The sequence below is a fragment of the Coenobita brevimanus genome, chromosome 5, assembly GCF_032717465.1.
Source record: "Coenobita brevimanus isolate Jiangsu-jjx chromosome 5, ASM3271746v2, whole genome shotgun sequence".
In the NCBI taxonomy this organism is placed as follows: Eukaryota; Metazoa; Arthropoda; class Malacostraca; order Decapoda; family Coenobitidae; genus Coenobita; species Coenobita brevimanus.
In genome coordinates, this window is record NC_136958.1 from 9,576,376 (window position 1) to 9,596,799 (window position 20,424).

Here is a 20,424-nt window from a genome sequence, read left to right on the forward strand (position 1 = left end):
ATGGCAGGGTGGGAGAAGAAAAAGCGGTGCGGAGAGAGAGAGAGAGAGAGAGAGAGAGAGAGAGAGAGAGAGAGAGAGAGAGAGAGAGAGAATTTCTCTAGCCACTCTTCTTTTCTCGTCACACGTCACCTTTCGTGTTGATTTTGTTTATTGCTTGTATCACAGTTCTATGCAATAATAATAATAATAATAATAATAATAATAATAATAATAATAATAATAATAACTGATAATAATAATAATAATAATAATAATAATAATTAATAATAACTGATAATAATAATAATAATAATAATTAATAATAACTGATAATAATAATAATAATAATAATAATAATAATAATAATAATAACAATAATAATTATTATTATTATTATTATTATTATTAAACGTTGCGAGTGATGAGAAGGGTGGGTGGTGAACTGAATGAAAGGAAGGCAATGACTGATTATGTGTGTGTGGATGAAAGGATCTGTGGTAGGTGGGGGCGTTCACCATCCGCTCACTCGATGTAGTGCTGCTGTCAGGTGTCTGCCCTTTCCTCTCCTCCATCCTTCTTTTCTTCCATCCTCTTCTGTCTTTCTTTCCTGCATTCATTCCTTGTCCTTCTGCCTACGGGTGACTTTACACTCCCTCCTCTGTCTTTCCTTCATTCTTTCTTCTTCCTTCTGCCTGTGGGTGACTCTACACTGAGGTACAAGCCAAATGGTTTCCTGTACACTAGGAAACCATTTACTACGCTGGGTGGTAACCATATAACCAAATTTTGGCACCTGGTGGTTTAGTGAGTAATTATTGCGCTCCAATCGGATTGAGCCGGTGAAGGTTTATATCCATGGGATGGTTGGGGTTGATTGCTCATGTAATACCACTCAGGGATGAGTGAGTCTGGTCACTCTCATCTTAAATGTCTTGACCAACTGCCTAGCCCCCGGGCTCCTACGCTCCCGGATGGATAGATGGATGGATGAAAGGATGCAAATATGTGTAATGGATGCAACAGCATATAGAGGGGGAGTGGACTTTCTGACCACCACCAAGTGGTGGTCAGAATCAAGGTCCAAGTTAAATGGAGAAATAGAAGAAGGAAAAGACGGGAGGAAGGAATAGACGCAAGGGGAGTGGAAAGGTTACATGAGGATGAGAAAAAGGCAGAATATAAGAGAGAACAGGAGGAACGATTGGATAAATATGAATTGGAGCAGATGGGGGACGTGGAAAGTGTGTGCAAGATATTCACTGGACAAATATGTGCAGCATGTGAGGTGGTGTGCGGGGTGAAGAGAAGACAAAAGGGGGTGCAAGGAACAGCATGGTGGAATGAAGAGGTGAGATAGGCTGTGGCACAACAGAAGAAAGCATACTGTATAATGAATGGATGAGAAATAGGGGCGTGGAAGAAGTTGAGAGATGGAAAAGAGAGTTATATGTAGAAAGGAAGAGACAGGTGAAAAGATTAGTGAGAGAGAGTAATGAGAGAGTGGATGAGGAATTTGGAATTTGAGTGTAAAGTGGAGGGACTGTAAGAAAATGTTCTGGAAAGAGGTAAAGAGAGTTAGACAGGATGGCAATGAAGTCAGAACGGAAGTGAAAGATAAAAATGGTAGATTATTAGTTGAGAAAGGAGAAAAAGTGAGCAGATGGAGAGAACACTTTAAGGAATTGTTGAACATAGAAAATGAAAGTAATGCGAGTATAAGTGGCTGGGGAATGGCTGGGAGAAGGAGGGAGGTGAGAAGGCAGGAAGAAATCAGTAGGATGGAAGTTGTGGAAGCAATGAAGAAAGCCAAAATGTGGAAAGCACCCGGAATTGATGGAGGGTGTGGTGAAATGCTGAAGCATGGGGGAGAGATAGTACTCGTAGTAGAATGGATGTGGAAGATGTGCAGATTGGCCTGGAAGGAAGGTAGTATCCCGGAGGACTGGAAGTCAAGTATAATTATTCTCTTGTACAAAGGGAAAGGGGAAAAAGAAGTGTGTGGTAATCGTAGGGGCATTTGTCTTCTTAGTGTAATAGGAAAAGTATATGGTAGGATATTTATTGACAGTGTTAGGGAAATAACAGAGTAATTAGTTGGAGAAGAACAGGGAGGCTTTAGGAAGGGAAGAGGTTCTTTAGATCAAATATTCGTTATTAGATCTTTAGTGGATAAGTTTCTACAGAAGGGAAACAAGTTGCATGCGGCCTTCATGGATTTGGAGAAAGCATATGACAGGGTGGATAGACAAGGATTGTGGAAAGTATTAAGAATATATGGAGTAGATGGGAAGTTGTTGAATGCTGTGAAGAGTATGTATGAAGGTGCTAAGGCTGCAGTGCGTGTGGATAGCGAACTGAGTGAATTTTTCTATTTGAAGGTTGGACTGAAACAGGATGTGTTATGTCTCCATGGTTGTTCAACCTGTACATGGACGGGGTTATAAAAGAGATACAAGGAAGGGCAGTGGATGTTGGAGCGGCCCTAGTGAGAAGGGGCAGTGTTTGGAAACTCCCTGTACTGTTGTTTGCAGATGATACTGTGTTGTTAAGTGAAGACGAAGGGGAGCTGCAATGCTTGGTGGATGAGTTTGGGAGAGTGTGTAAGAAACGGAATCTAAAGGTGAATGTAGGGAAGAGTAAACTTATGGTCATCGAGAGAAGTGAAGTCAGTGAATGTACAGTAAGGATGAATGAAGAGGAAAAGGGAAATGTGAGTACGTTTAAGTACTTGGGCAGTGTGATGAGTAAGGATGGAAGTTTGGAGGGTGAAGTGCTTGAAAGGGTACAACAAGGAAGAGAGGTTGCTGGTTCCTTGAAAACAGTCATAAGCAACAAGGAAGTGAGCATGGAAGTGAAAAAGTTACATGACAGTATTGTGATTCCAACTCTAACGTATGGAAGTGAAGCTTGGACGTTGTTGGAGGGACAGAAGTCAAGAGTGAGAGCAGTGGGAATGAGTTATTTGAGAGGAGCCTCTGGGGTCACATGGAGAGACAGACGGACAAATGAGGATGTAAAGGGAGCGTTGTGGTGTGGATGTGGATGTGATGGGACGCGTTAGGAGAAACACATTGAGGTAATTTGGCCATGTGGAGAAGAAGGAGAGTGACAGACTGACGGGGAGAGTGTGTGTGAGTGAGGTGGAGGGGGAGAGAGGGTGAGGGAGGCCAAGGATGAGATGAGGGGATGGAGTGGAGATATATATGATAGAGGTGTGTGTGAGCTGGGAGCAGGGCAGTGAGATGGAGGGGGACAGGGCGACGCAGAGGCGATTTGTTTGGGGCCACCCTGTATGGGATTAAGGCGTCTGGCATTAGATAGATAGATGGATAGATTATTATTATTATTATTATTATTATTATTATTATTATAAGGGGATGGGTCTATTATGATGTGGCAGGGGTAAACCAGTCTGCTGTCGGGCCCTGCTGCGGATGTCACTGATTGCACTGCGCAGTTGATTCATGTGTGGTGTGGTGCGGTGAGGATCTGTCCCTTCTCCCCTTTGGGGCTAAGATGCGATTGACTGTGTTTGAATGGATGAGTAAATGAGGAGTGTGTCGTCCTGTCTCAGCTACCTCCCTTTCCATGGGGGAAGCAGCCTAGGTATATAGATAGATAGATAGATTATTATTATTATTATTATTATTATTATTATCTCTTACTAGTCATTTGTTAAGCATTGCATTTTTTTGTTACTGTTCGTTTGATGTTGTGTAATCAGTTTTACGTTTCCTTTGTTATTCCCATTTTCTGTTCACCCATGCACCCCTACGACATGTTTCATTCGTGTTGTCCCGTTAACTGTTTTATTCAGGTTAGGAGAGTCGGGTGGTTAGGTATAGCCTCAGAACTCTCACTACTTCATGTCCTTCCGAAGATGAATGAAATCGTCTGGTGGGTGCCTTCTTAAAATTAGAAGTACGTTTTATGCCAGTGACGGTTGTTGATTTGGTATTAACCACTTCGGCAACAGAATATACTTTGCATCGTTTTTGTTACCTTCAGACAATCTCATTCATCGTCAGAGAGACTTCTGGAAATGTCTGGGCTAGATATAGCAGCAAGAACACTTTTGCTCGAAAAATTCCTTCCTGATTATAACAAAATCATCTGGTCGGAGTGTACTTTGGCGGGAAAAAACTGTCGTCGTAATTAAGAGGGTAACATACAAGATTTAGATGGTTTGAATAACGAGTGAATGGTGATATAGTCCATTTTTTGCGGGGCACATGAAAGTTCACGTTCTATTTCAGTTATCTTTTTCTTTAATGTTTCATGAGCCTACTTAAACAATTTATACTAGTGCGAATACGATGATGTTGGAATTTATTAATTTTTAATCATCATCATCATCATCACCATCACATTCCTAGTGTTTTTACGAGGAAGTTAGAACCCTAAGCAGGAAAAACTCCCAGGAGAACTATCACCACAGCGTCCAACACTGGAAATTAGTATATCCAGGAAAGAGCATATACAGTATTATGTTTTATTCGGATTGAGTCAGTTAGAGAGAGAGAGAGAGAGAGAGAGAGAGAGAGAGAGAGAGAGAGAGAGGCATGTTAGCTAGAGAGAGGGCAGTCAAATGACAGAACAGGACAATACGAAGGCGATCTGTTTGTAGCCACCCCTTACGGGATCAACACTTTAGCTATAGACTGAGTGATATTGTAATGAATTAGCACAAAGTTAAGCATCTTGAATCTAACCGTTTAATTAATGATAGTATGATTTTTTTCCACGAAAGATCCACCATTGATATACTCAATATCTTGACTCATATCATCCATCAGTCAACTGACCAACATGAAGAAACTCATGCAGTAGCCCTTGATATTTCTGAAGCTTCTGACACAGTGTGGCACCTTTCTCTGCTGTCCAAACTCCCTTGTTATGGACTTGCGTTATTTGTTTTTCTGATTTCTTCAGATCTCAGCGACAGAAAGATAAGCTTATAAGTAGATGATGTATATTCCAATTTCCACTCAATCAATGTCGGCGTGCCACATTGATCAGTTCTGGCTCCAACCCTATTCCTAAATCATATTAATGATAGCTTACCTGTCACCCATAATCCCATCCATTCATATGCAGAAGACTCAACACTTCACAGTTCGTTCACACTTAAACACCCACGCACGGAGCTTAATAACTCTAACTCACAATTCAGTACAGCCGTCTCCATAAATTAAGACTTATCTAGGATCACTGTATGGGGACAAAATAACATTGTCTTATTTAATGCTAGTACAATCAAATATTTACAGTTTACTAATAGACACATATTACCAGATTCCTAAATAACATTCAATGCTTACAATATTCATATCTCTAAAAGTGTTGAATTCTCATGTTTCACTTAACAATGCCCTCAGCTGGACCTCTCATGTCAGATCACTTGCTAAAACTGCCTCAAAGGAACTTGGATTATTGTACAGAGTTCGTAGCCTCCTCAGAGACGAGCAGGTAGCTATAGTTTATAAGAGTCATGTGCGCTCTCGGCTGGAATATAGTTCACCCTTGTGGTGCACTAAAACAACCGGACAGAATCCAAAACAAAGCTGTTAAAATGATTAATGACCGTACAATTACAAATAAATTACCTTCCCTACAGGTAAGAAGGAATGTTGCCTCCCTTGCATTATTTTTCAGATACTTTTATGGCAAACAGGGCCTACTCAGACGAAGTTTCATATACTGTGCCACCTCTCCATGCCTTCCCCTGTGCTACACAAGCATCTGGTAATGCTCATGACTGGAATATCACTGCCATATTGCTGAACTTACTGCTATCAGAAATCTTTTATTCCTCGAACAGCATCTCTTTGGAACTCGCTTCCCCAGAGTTGTTTTCCCCCAAACTTCGACCCACAGCTGTTCAAGACCAACTGTTACAGATTTTCTATGAATGGAGGACACAAGTAATCTAGTGTATGGATTTTTTTTTTTTTATTCTTTTGTTTTTCCTTCCACTGTTCTCTTATTAAAAAATCTGTGTGTGTGTGTGTGTGTGTGTGTGTGTGTGTGTGTGTGTGTGTGTGTGTGTGTGTGTGTGTGTGTGTGTGTGTGTAAACAAAATAAAAATGTTTCCAACAGACTAGAAACAAACTTGGTGGAAGGATGAAGGCAAATCAATGGGCTGACTTGCTATTTTTAATAGAACACTACATGAAAGGTCAGTGTCACATGGCTTGGTCAAAGTATCATCGAGCACAATCAACGTACAGTTTTTATTCTACTTAGACCACACTTGGTGAAATGGAATGGTTTAGGTAAAAGCAAGAACGAAAGAAGTCAATTTAGAAAACAAAGTTGAAAGGCATAGGACAAGGTCAAAGTTCAAGGGGTTAAGTATTTTTTTTTTTAATTAGAACAAAGACCAAGGTCATGTGGCAAAGTAAACTTAAAGAATTTTATCCAATTTACACCGAACTTTGTGGAAGGATTCAGAGTAAGGCGCGATTAATGGATTTTTTTTCATTCATTCATTGCCAGACGCCATGTATCCTAAGCGGGGTGGACAAGGGCTTAGAGTTAATTGTTTTTACAGGGAGGGGCACTAATCCTCCACCAACCCCACTTGACACGTAGGGAGAACGTTATGCCAACAGCATCTGGTGTTCCCAGGCGGTCACCCATACAAGTACTAACCAGACCCAACGTTGCTTAACTTCGCTGATCGGACGGGAAGCGGTGTACTCAACGTGGTATGGCAGGATTTAATTTTTGAAAACAGCCAATTTTATGCTAGGGTCACAAGGGAAGGTCACATGGCAACGTCAGCTTAAGCATTTTTGATCTGACTGAGACTATACTCTGAGGGAGAATTCAGGGAAAGCCAAGGACGAAGGGTCTCGATTTTGAAAGCAATGGAAGATGGACACGGTCACAGGGCAAAGTCAAATATTCAGTCCCCAGACCATTTGGTGGCACACGGGTATTGCACTCTCTTGTTGCTTCTTGAGTATACATTATCTATCAGCACCAGATAACAAGAGGATCAGTAGTGAAAGAATACCAACCCCCATGACCCTCCTCTTCCATAACAGTCTCTACTCTCTCTCTCTCTCTCTCTCTCTCTCTGTCCACGTTTTTCTTTCTTGCCTCCTTCCTACTCTCCGTCTTTGCTCCTTTCACCTCATCCACTCCCCCTTACCTCCTCATTTCTCTTCTTGCTCCTCCACTCTCATTCCCCTTCCCCCTACTTTCTCATCTCACTCATTTCTCCTCAGTCTCCTCATCATCCTCACCCCTCATACCTACCCATTCTTCCCATAACTCCATTCTCTGCCCTTCCCCCACGTCCCGCATCCTACCCTACAACACCATTTCGCGAATTGAGAAGGACAGTACTATCTATCGATCTATCTAATGCCAGACGCCTTAATCCCATACGGGGTGGCCATAAACAAATCGCCTCCAAGTCGCCCTGTCCCCCTCCATTTCACTGCCCTGCTCCCAATTCACACCCCCCTCTGTCATATACCTCTCCACTCCATCCCTCCATCTCATCTTTGGCCTTCTCCTCCTTCTCTCCCCCTCCACCTCACTCACATACACTCTCCTCGTCAGTCTCTCACCTCCATCTTCTCCACATGGCCAACCCACCTCAATGTGTTTCTCCTAACGCTTCCTATCACATCCACATCCACATCACAACGCTCCTTTACATCCTCATTTGTCAGTCTGTCTCCATGTGACCCCACAGGCTCCTCTCAGATAACTCATTTCCACTGCCCTCAATCTTGACTTTTGTTCCTCCAACGACGTCCAAGCTTCACTTCCATACTATAGAGTTGGTATCACTATACTGTCATGTAGTACCTTTTTCACTTCCATGCTCACGCCCGTGTTTCTTATCACTGCTTTCCAGGAACAGCAACCTTTCTTCCTTGTTGCACCCTTTCAAGCACTTCACCCTCCAAACTTCCATACTTACTCAACACACTACCCAACTACGTAGACGCACTCACATTTTCCATTTCCTCCCTCATCCAACCTCACTGTATATTCACTGACTTCACATCTCTCGAAGACAATAGGTTTACTCTTCCCTGCATCCACCTTTAGATTCCGTTTCTTACACACTCTCCCAAACTCATCCACCAAGCCTTGCAGCTCCCCTTCGTCTTCACTTAACAACACAGTATCATCTGCAAACAACAGTACAAAGAGTTTCCCTATCTCATTAGAGCCACTCCAACATCCACTGCCCTACCTTGTATCTCTTTTATAACCCCATCCATGTACAGATTGAACAATCATGGAGACATGACACATCCCTGTTTCAACCCAACCTTCAAATAGAAAAATTCACTCAGTTCATTATCCACATGCACTGCAGCCTTAGCACCCTCATACACACTCTTCACAACATTCAACATCTTTCCATCTACTCCATATATTCTTAACACTTTCCACAATCCTTGTCTATCCACCCTGTCATATGCTTTCTCCAAATCCATGAAGGTCGCACACAATTTCTTTCCCATCTCTAGAAACTTTTCCACTAAAGATCTAAGAATGAATATCTGATCTACACAACCCCTTCCCTTCCTAAAGCCTCCCTGTTCTTTTCCAACTAATTCCTCTGTTCTTTCCCTAACTCTGTCAATAAGTATCCTACCGTATACTTTTCCTATTACACTAAGAAGACAAATGCCCCTATGATTACCACACATTTCTCTTTCCCCTTTCCCATTTTACAAGGGAATAATTATACCTGGCTTCCAATCCTCCGGGACTCTACCTTCCACCCAGGCCAATCTGCACATCTTCCACATCCATTCTACTGCTATCTCTCTCCCTTGCTTCAGCATTTCACCACACACTCCATCAATTCCTGGGGCTTTCCCCATTTTGAATTTCTTCATTGCTTCCACAACTTCCATCCTACTGATTTCTTCCTGTCTTCTCATTTTCAATTCTGAAAAACACTCTTGCCACATTTCCCAGCCATGTTGCACTATTGAGGATGCGATTATATTGTTAACAAGAGTTATCATATAGTGCAGACCATCATCCTCTGATCTCCCTCTTTTTACGGAAATATTATGCGGAATCGTGTATTGAATTGCACAGTATATCCCTTTGCATTACCTCTTGTTGTGGTCATAGACTTCGAAGGGTTACCATGCATTCCGGATCTTCTCTCCAAACCTCATTTCTCCCATCACTAATTATTATGGAGTTATGGTACATACCAGGACTAAAATTCAGTGGTATACTTTGTTGGAGTACATCCCTTTGGTATCGTAGAATATGCAAGATCAAATCAATCAATCATTTCCTGTGGCACCCTCGGGGATGCATAGGGCCTCGATGAACTCACACCACCACATCCTATCTTGTGCTAACTCCTCAAGATCTCCCCAACACTCATCTCCAGCTTCCCGTCTCATTGTCCTCACCCACGTCTCTTTTGGCCTTCCTCTACCTCTCCTACCAGGTGCCACCCACCCTGGTGTGCCTCGTACTATTCCCTGTCTCCTATATACATGTCCTAGCCACTTCCATCGTGAGAATCTAACATATTCATCGATCGGCTGCACTCCCGTTATTTCTCTAATTCTACTATTTGGTATCCTTTCCCACCACTTAACTCCTAATATTCTTCTAAGTGCTTTATTTTCAAACACCAAGAATTTATTTTCCATAGTCACTGTGCTGTACCAAGACTCATTGTCCATAAATTAAGATACTCCTAACCATTACCTTATAAAGTTTGATTTTTGTATGCACAGAGAAATTGTTATTATTCCAAATATTTTTAAGCATTCCTATTGCCTGATTACCCTTCTTTAACCTTTCCTCGAATTCAAAGTTCAAAGAACCATCCTTGGCTAAATAAGTACCTAAATATTTAAACTTATCAACTTGCTTTATAACCATACCTCCAATTACACATTCCTGCGCATTTTCCATATTCATATTGATTATTTCAGTTTTTCCACAATTAATAACCAAACCCACCTTGCGACCTTCACTCACCAAACAGTCCAACACTCTCTGCATTTCTTCTGGCCCATCACAAATCAAAACTATATCATCTGCATAATCTAAATCCAAAAAGTTTCTATTTCTCTCCCCAAAGTATACCTGCACCGGTTTCTGTTCCAACACGTTTCTTAATGTAATCAATGACCAATATAAATAGTAAAGGCGATAGAACACCACCTTGAATTACTCCGGACTTGACTTCAAACGAATCACTCAGACAACCATCAACCATCACTTTACAAAATGTGTCCTCATGCATGTTCATAATGACCCTCACAAACTCCTCTGGTATTCCATAATGTCTCATGATCTTCCCCATAGACTCTCTCGAAACACTATCAAAAAGCCTTTTCAAAATCAACAAAACAAAGACTTAACGGTACTCTCATTTCATTAACTTGCTGCATCAAATGCCTAACTATAAAGATCTGATCATTGCAACCACGTCCTTTCTAAAACCAACCTGTTCATCCCTCAGAATACCCTCAACCACCGGCTCCAACCTATTTAACAACACTCTACTGAAAACTTTCAAAGCTATCGGTGACAAAGAGATTCCCCTCCAATTACCACATTCACTCAGGTCTCCCTTCTTCGGAACTTTAACAATTACACCATTCTTCCAAACTGATGGTAGTAACCCCGTCACCCATATCTTATTGAATAGCTTGGTCAAGATCATTATTAATCTATCCCCCTCCACTTTAAACATTTCCGGAAATAAACCATCCTCCCCTGGTGCCTTATTATTCTTTAACTGTTTTACTGCTTTCTCCACTTCTGCAAGCCTCAACTCTCCTGTTTCTATATTTAAATCTTCCTGAGCAGACGGTATATCCTCTTCTGGTGGTATTGGTCTATTAAGAACTGTCTCAAAATGCTCTTTCCATCTATTTTTAATATCTCCATCTTTGGTCAATAAATTTCCTTCCCTGTCTCTAACTGGTATTTCCTTGCGTTTACCTGCATTACCACTCAGTTCTCTAATCGATTCATATGCTATTCTTTGACTCTGTCCATCATTTTTGTTTATTAGGATTTCAGTCTCAGCAACCTTTTCATCCACACATCTTCTTTTATCTCTCCTAGCTAACCTTCTTACTTCTGAATTCAAACTCCAGTACGCAGCTCTTGCTAATTCAATCTCTCGTTCATCAACGCATTGCATCTCACTCCTCAATTTAGCCTCACCTCTCTTTTTTATCATATCCCACGTTTCCTCTGATATCCATTTCTTTCTCCTGAATCTATGTCTCCTTCCAATCGTACATTCAGCAGTCTCATGCAAAATTTTATTCACATCCTCCCACATCTCATCTACACTTCTCTCCCCCTCTTCCAACGTTTCCAACACCAAAAACCTATTTCTGCATTCTAATCTGAATTCCTCCTTTTCTTCTCCTTCCCTTCTAAGCTTAACAATATCGTATCTACCAACACCAGATTTTTCCTTCTTCTGATTTTTAAGTTTAAACCTTATTTTTGCAGTGCTGAGTTGATGGTCACTACCAATATCCGCTCCCCGTTTAAAAATGAACATCTAGCAGAGAACTTCTATGCCTCCTACTGATAGCGATGTGATCAATCTGATTTTTATATTTTCCACACGGTGACACCCAAGTTGTCTTGTGTATATTGCAATGCTGAAAGAGTGTGCCCCCGATGACTAAGTCATTTGCTAGACAGAAGCTTCCAAACCTCACTCCATTTTCACTCATCCTACTACCAACTCCCATCTTACCCATACATGCCTCAAATCCCTCATTTGAACAGCCCATTACTGCATTAAAGTCTCCAACGCAGATCAAAACATCATGTCTAGGTACCCTTCCTACTCCTTCTTGCAACTTTTCATAAAATGTGTCTTTCCTTTCATCGAGTGCATCATTAGTAGGTGCATAACACACAAACAGACTGATGTTGCCATGATTTGATTTAAACCGTGCGTATAGCAATCGCTCATCTATAGGATCCCACTCACTTAAAGCCTTATTTGCCTTACAACCCAGCAACAATCCTACTCCCTGATAATGCATTCCGTCCTGTCGACCAGATATCAATAAACGTATACCATCCTCCAAATCCAACTTATCGACTCCAGTTAATCTAGTTTCTGTCAGAGCACAAATATCAAGTCCGTAATTTTGAAAAACCTTCACTAACTCATCGATTTTACCGTCATGATTTAGCGTTCTCACATTCCAGTTACCAATTTTAATTGTATTTTTTGCATTGACAAAGGAATTAGATCGTAATTGAGGCAACCGTGAGATTCTTAGCACCCCCTGCCCATTTAAGGGCTGCACGGGACTGGGGGCCATTATTGTTCTTTCAGAGTCCATCAAGGTTTCTTTGGCTAACTTCCTGAACACCTCGCCATTGTGTTGCAATCGCAGTAGGCAGCTAACTTGCCTGATTGCCCACACCCGAAAGACCCAGCTATGCTGTAGCCAGTCACGTGCCGGCATGCTTCCCAGCCATTTCACTCTCAAGGAGTTCCTCTGCCTGAGAAAGCAACCACCCCCCTGCTCCCGAGAGTTCCTCAATAATTCAGACACTGACTTATCTAACTGATCGATAGGTATCAAGCACCTTAAAGTAGCCAGTAAAATTTTAAACTATTTCTTAGCAATATTCCATGATTATGACCCTCGGCTGCCACCGTAACCATGCTGTAATATCAGCAAGAACAAACTTAATGCTACCCACCCTCACCGCACACCCCTTTTTCCATGGCAAAGGAATCCAGTTTATTAGTAAATATTATGGGGTTCACTTGCAGATTTTTTCCATCTATGCTGCTTGGTGACAGTGCAAGCACAGAATTAGAGTGAGCCTTCCGATAATGCAAACCATCATCCCTCCCTCCTTTGCATCAGGCAAAGCCAATTTATTAACCACTTCATTACTGTACCCATTTCTTAGGTTAAGTGTTGTATCCATCTGACCATGTTCTTGAAATTAGGAAAGTTCTGCAATAGTGAGTGGCGCTTCCTGACTATACTAAACTACTCCCGGTAAAAAAAAAAAAAAAAATGTCTCCTACCCTACCAAAATTGACCAAGTTAGCAAGTATATTGTACGACATACGTCCTCCCGATGAACTGGCAAATCTAATAGCTTCTACAGCACCTTTTTGCAGTATTTCTTGTCCATGTTGCTCGGTGACGTCTATTGAACAGTTAGCTAAAGTAATCTTATGTTGCAAGCTCTCTCCAGTCGTTGCCCATGCCCCACATTCTGGAACTTCTAGTTCCTTAACAGAAAATAAAATTCTACCTTAGCATATTCCAGTATTTTTCGGTTATTTATTTACTTGTTTTATTTCGCTTATGCAGCAAGAATTCTTTAGGTTTAGCAAGAGCAAAACTATACAGAAAAGTCATTCCCACCGCCAATGAATTATCATGTACAGCTCTACGGTAGTCTCTTCGTTCAGTGTTTCCAGACATTGTTGGTTGGTGATGCTACAATCATAAAATTACGAAGAGTAACCGTGTATTGCAAAAACTTCACCCCGACCTCTCTCCACATCCTCTTATCAGATCAGTAGATAATCTGACAATTCACTTGCCATCAGTTTCATCCATGTTTTCCGGCTGATGCTACGAGCATATAATCAGAAGGCGAAATCTCACACTGCAAACATTTACCCCCTCTTCTCCATGCCAAACGTGTATCCAGCTCATTGTTTGCTAGTCTGTTTCAAAGTTTCCTGTCCTCGTTGCTCGGCTGAGGTTTTGAGCTTATGATTAGCAAGAGTAATGCATATTTCTAACCGTCACCCAGATACTCCTCCCTCCCTCTCGTAGATAACAGTGTAAGCTGCCGAAAAGGTCAATGAAGTCTGTAGGACATTCGGTCAGATAATATCGGAAGAGAACCCTTTGAATCAGGATAACGTTCATTTTAGTCCATTCATGCTGCTACCAAACAATTTTATTCAACTTGGGAAAGGCCTCTCACAATGATTTGGTTTAATTAAGCTATACCTAACCCCTCTAGTTCCGGGAGTCCCTCCTGAGTTGCATATAATGGTCTGAAGACAGGAAGACAAAAATTATAAACCAAAAGCAACACTTAGCGAGTGCAACATCCGCCAGCACCAGCTGGTGCTGACCTTTGACAGATTACTTTCATAGTGGAAATACTTCATTCTTGCCTAACCCTTACATCTTCCCTCAGTCTAGACTCAGAACAGATCAAAACCGTTTGAGTTGACTTTTCCCAGTGACTTTGACCTTTGACCCTTCTCCGTGATCTTGACCTTAGACTGAATATTCTGAAAATCGAATATATTCTTGTTTTAACCTGAACCATTCCACGAAGGTAGATTACATCAGTTTAAAAAAATTGTTACACTGACCATGCTATTTGACCATGATCTTTGACTTGTTGTTCAAATAAAAAATAGGTCAGTATTACAGGTGATTCTTAGTTCATCCAAGTTTGATGCAAATTAAATAAAAAACTGTTTTAGTTAGTGTTCACGCAGAGACACACTGGTTGAACTTTGTGTAGAAGTCTTGACCACTGACTGATTATTCTCAAAGCTGGCGTCCTTCATTCATGCCTGACCAAGTTTGGTTCAGATCAGATCAAAATCTGCGGACTGAACTATCTATGACTTTGGTACTCGACTTTTCCTTGTGACTTCGACTTTAGACTGTTTTCAAAATTGATTTTTCTTTTTTATTATCGCTTTAACTTGAACCCATTCACACAGCCTGGTTTAAATTGCCCCGTAACCTTGAACCTTGACCCATGGTTAAAAAAAAAAAAAGTTCATTTGCGTCTTGGCTGACAACCATACCTTTCATCAGGTCTGGTTAAATTCGAAAGAAAACTTCAAGTTATTTAGTTGACACACACACACACACACACACACACACACACACACACACACACACACACACACACACACACACACACACACACACACACACACACACACACACACACACACACACAGCGTGCGCGCCACTCAAAGCAAAACACTCGCGTGGTGAGTCAGTTATGTAAAGAGGTCCCCGGGTTCCGTGGGTACATTAGAGGAGCCTCATCAAAGATACAAGCTGTCTGTTGCCTTTTGAATAGTCCTATGTTCCGCGATGAGTCCATAAAACCTTAAGAAGATATTTAACTCTTTCTACACGCTTACATAAATTTATATTTTATTCCTGCTATCTTCTGACAACTTAATGCATTCACATAATTATAAGCGTGTCAATAAGGAAGGGTTAGATGGAGACTTCATTAATTACTTCACGACAAGAAGAATTTGTCGTCTGAGCTACATAATATCCCCAAGAGGTAGGAAGAGTAAAGTAAGAAATACGCCACTGGACTGAACAGTTTTATGCCTAACTGCTCCCTAATGCACTCTCCCAACGTTTGGCCGAATAGGAGTAATTATATATCTTGTTTCAGAGTCCCTTTAAGTGTGCAACAAGAAAAATATTTCCTGCTTACTGTCTTGCGTTCATTTTGAGAATACAACACTTACAGCCCAGCTTCGATTTACTTAACCAAAGAGGATTCATGCTGGGTCGAAAACGTTATATCCACACAATGAATGTTATGTATATTCCGTATGTAGCTGTTATTCCTTTCTGAGTGACTGTAAACAACGCTCACGCCCTTCATGTTTCTAGTTCATCATATTAACTATAATACGACACCAGATGCAGTGGGTTAACCCCTGGAATCAGGTGGCGTATCAAACAGCACTGTATATTCTTTCTACCAGTATCTCTAAACAGTTTAGAAGAGAACACAAGAAGTGACGGTGTCAGTGAAATTTGAAACTAACCTCTCTAGTTCGAAAGTCTCTCTTAATCCCGTTAGATTCGTCTGATGGTAGCAACAATGAAATAAACTCTTTCTTGTAGTAAAAGAGTTAAAGCAAATACTACACGCAGCCTATTGTCTAAACGCCACATAAAACAAAAAAAATAAATTAGAATAATACCTCCTCGGAATGAGTGGCTTAAACCCTTCCCTACGATGGCGTCTTTATATTCATACTCTTAAGTGTGTTTTGTGACGTACTGATTAAAGGGTTGCGTTTGATATTTTCACTTACCTGCCCTTTTAGACTTGTGGTTTTGAGAGTTAACTATAACAAAATTTTTTAGCGTTGCTACTGCGAAATTACGAGGAAAGGATGACACTGAGCTCGATAAGTGACGAGAGCCAATATTTACCTTGTCATTGCCCTGCATACACCTAGGTATGGCCTTCAGGGTATATCCAAACTGTTGCATTCACCTGAGGGAGCTTCTAGTAGGCTAAAGGTTATGTCTAGATTTTTCAACCCTTTGACTATAAAACAGAATTCTCCTCTGCAAGTGAAAATCATCTCCCAGGATTAGATATCTTGGTACGTCGATAGAGAAAGAAAATGTTAAAAGAGTATAGACGTGAATTTGATGTATATGTGTCTCCTCTTTCCTTTTCGTAATACAGATTCTATTTTTTCCAGAATTTTTCTTAGCTGACCCTGGCTATGCTAAGAAAATTTAAATAGCTGGATTAGATTTCATTTATGTTGCTGCCTCATATATATATATATATATATATATATATATATATATATATATATATATATATATATATATATATGTGTGTGTGTGTGTGTGTGTGTGTGGTGACATGTGGAGATGTAGGAGGACTACTGGGCCCCAAGGAGGACCACTAGGACTTGGGAATAGTCACTGAAGCCTTCGCCCAGAAGTCGAACACGCCAAATATATATATATATATATATATATATATATATATATATATATATATATATATATATATATATATATATGCTGATATCCACAAAGAAGAGAGAACACGAAATATTCCGAGCGCTTTCGTGTATTCACTTTTTCAGGGGAGACCACTTTCCTCTTCCCTGACGATGTGAATACACGAAAGCGCCTTTGTATATTATATTAAAAGAAAGTTTGTTGAATCACGGTTTCTCCTGTACCCAACTCCGTTCTCGTGCAAAAGATATATATAGATTGAGCCGGTGACGGTTTATATCTAAGGGATGGTTGGGGTTGATTGCTCATGTAATGCCACTCAGAGATGAGTGAGGCTGGTCACTCTCATCTTAAATGTCGGAACCAACTCCCTAGCCCCGGGCTCCTACTCTCCTCATGGGGCAATGTAGGATTAGATGATGGATGGATGGATGTCATTTTCCAAGGAGGTTATGTTTTACCCCACGTTTGTTTGTTTGTTTGCCTGTCTTTTGGCAGCTTTGCTCAAAATGTTATGAATGGATTTTGTTGAAATTTTGTGGAATGGTGGGGCATAGTCCAAGGAAGAACTTGTTAAATTCTGGGCCGGATCCGAGTCCGAATCAAGAGTATCCCGTACAATATATCCAAAAGTTCCCAGTGAATTTCAATGAAATATTGTGGAAAGGTTGGCCATGGACCAAGAAAGAACTGATTAAATTTTGGGGAGGATCCAGGTCAGGATCCGGGACCTATATCCATGGATCCGAATCCTTTTTAATAGCACTGGGGGAGGTATGAGCTCTCCGAGCACTTTCTAGTTTATATTATTTCTCTGTTTTTTCTCTAACTTCACTAGGCTTTTAGATAATTGTTGATATATAATTTATGTATATAACGGTCTAAAAATAATGAGAACAAGACAGCAACACAGAAACATCAGTTAATTAAACATCAGAAACCCTGTGGATGATTACGACTCAGTAGAAAAGGGGCGTAGGTAGTTGCGGTCCCGTTGCCGACTAGGATTTTCATCGGTACGATATGGCGCTACCGGTTTGTGTTTTACTGTACTTTGACCACCGTATTCCCGTCTACCCACCTTCCTTGCTTAGCTTGGTGTGTTCCCTGCCACAAACTGCCACATAATTCCCACACAATACCCGTCTTGCTATGGTAAACCCAAAACCAGCACGTTCTGTCTCATTTCACACAACTTTTAAGTCCTTTGTATTCAACCCGGTTTCCAGATTGGATGGGTGAGGGGTGTCGGGTGGGGCTCGGGGGTAGTGATGGTTAGAAGATGGGAATGGAAGCAGGGGTGTTAAGGTGAGGGTGGAGAGGGAGTAAGGGTGAGAGAGAGGGCGATTAGGATAAGGATTAGGAGTGAGGGTGAGAGAGAAGGGAGTGGGGGAAGAATGAGAGTGGAGATGGGATTGGACGGGAAGGAAAAGTTAGGATAGGAAAATGGAAAACAGGTAGGGGGAGGGGGTAAGGGTGAGAGCGGAGTGTGGGGAAGGAAGTCAAAGGAGTGTGGGTGAGGGTGGTATTGAACGTGAGGATGGGAGTGACAGTGGGTATAAAGGATAGGTTAAAGTAGGGGTGGGTATCGGACAGGTCAGTCGGCGGAGGGAGGAGTGGGTTGAAGGGGAGGCTGGAGAATGGAAATTGTAGTAGTAGTAGTAATAGTAGAAGTAGTAGTAGTAGTACTAGTAGTAGTAGTAGTACTAGTAGTAGTAGTAGTACCAGTAGTAGTAGTAGTACTAGTAGTAGTAGTGGTAGTAGTCTGGAAGAAGATGGATGATGGAGACAAGGTGTGAGATGAAGGATGAACTTAGGAGTGGGATCTGAGAGTGAGAATGAGAGTAGGGGTGGATGTGTGTGTGTGTGTGTGTGTGTGTGTGTGTGTGTGTGTGTGTGTGTGTGTGTGTGTGTGTGTGTTGGGGGGGTGGATGGGGATGGAACTGAGAAATAATGCTGGTAGGGTAGGGTTATGGAAGGAGGTGGGAGTGGGGGTAGTAGTAGCAATAATAGTTGCAATCCCATACCTAGCCGAAAGTGAAACCAATGGACTGCAGGCCCTTGTTCTGAAGTTCGCCATAATCATTTTGAGACAGGAAGGTGATTGAGGGACGTTTATGTAGCCAGGCAGTTCCATCGCCCAGTCATTCTGATTATCGATGTCATCACGTGAAAGCGTCTCTCTCCTGCACCCGGAAATGAGGTGCAGGATGGAAGCGATAGTTGTGATTGGTTCGATGGGAGGGGTAGGGAAAAAGTGGAGTAAAGGGTAGAAATGAGAGAGGAAGATAGATGAAGATTTGGGTGGAGATAGAAAAGAGGGTACAGGACGGAAATGAGAGTGAGGATGGTTGTGAGATGAGGGTGATGGTAAGAATGGGAGTGAGGGTAGAGATATGAGTGAGGGGTGGATGTGGGTAGGGATGACGGTGGATGGAGTGGGAACTGTGATATGGTACCCTGGCTTTGTTTACCCAGGCTGTGTTAATTATCATAAAACCAAATGATTCACAGAGTTCTACCTTTAAACAACACCTTTATGTTGCAATGAGGGTTCTTTCACTACGCTTGTGCGATCCCTGCATGCCTTGTCTATTAACACCTTCACCCTGAAGACGTGATTTTTAGTTTATTTTTGCTATATCCAAGCAGTACTAATCAACCTATGAGACAAGTTTAGAATATATGGGATTACAGACGGCCTTTATTTACCCTCTTCAGTACTAAGAGGCTTTCCTAGGTTGAGTAAATTATTGGTTGCAGCAAGAATGGAATTAAAACGTGCCATCGAAATCAAGGAGTTAATTTTTTCACTATGAGGACGTCCTGTCTAATGTATTTTACTTACTCCAGACGTGTGTGTGGTGTTAAGGGGAGACCCATTATAATGAAGGAATTGATGAGGGCTACGAGTATATCTGACCCCCCCTCCAGTTTGAAATCTCTCTCCAGTGCAGAATAAAACCGCCTGGCATTAGCAAGAACAAAATGCCAAGGCCGTCATTGCACTGAATGGGTTAAGTTGTGCATGAAGCACCCGTGTGTTGAATCATCTTTCCTTTTTTGTCAGGCCGTTTAACCTTTCTCTCTGATGCCATATATATTTTTCTAGTTTGTTCTGGCTACCAAGAGATAATTTCAACAAGAATCGGTGCCAAAGCACAGCAAACCTGTCCTCGGCAGTCATTTAAGTACTGACGTATAATCAACAGGTTATCCAGTTAAAGATGTCACATATCAAATTTGGAGTAAATCGGATGAAAACTGACGATTTTATGTCCTTTTGAAATTTTATGCCCGACTCAACTGACACTGACCCCCCTACCCTGACCCCACTGATGCAATGAGGCAAATTTTAAATACGCGCCTTTAGGTTTTGGTTCCATGTCGATATGGCGAATTTGAAAGGAGTTATGGCGGGGGAAAAAAAAAAAACCCTTTTTGGGCCTACAGCCTGAGCCTTGGCCTAATTTGGCCCCAAATTTAATAAGGTGATCAGAGTGTCATAGCCCATCATCCCTGCAATTTTAGTCAAAATCGCACCAGTAGTTTTCGCGTAAACTTGTTAACAGACAGACAGACGGACAGACACACAAACGAACAAACAGTCAGATAAACCAAATGAAAATATTACCCGTCCCCGAGCTCCTCCGGGGCGGGGACGGGTAATAAACTTGGAAAGGAT

The 20,424-nt window shown here is 41.5% G+C and overlaps 1 long non-coding RNA gene and 1 pseudogene across 1 annotated transcript in view; both read right to left on the bottom strand.

Annotated features, from left to right (window-relative positions):
- LOC145397695 (uncharacterized) overlaps positions 1–20,424 on the bottom strand; it is a 340,526-nt gene that overhangs the window by 221,949 nt on the left and 98,153 nt on the right. The window lies entirely within an intron of this gene.
- LOC145399533 (5S ribosomal RNA) lies at positions 6,589–6,703 on the bottom strand (annotated as a pseudogene).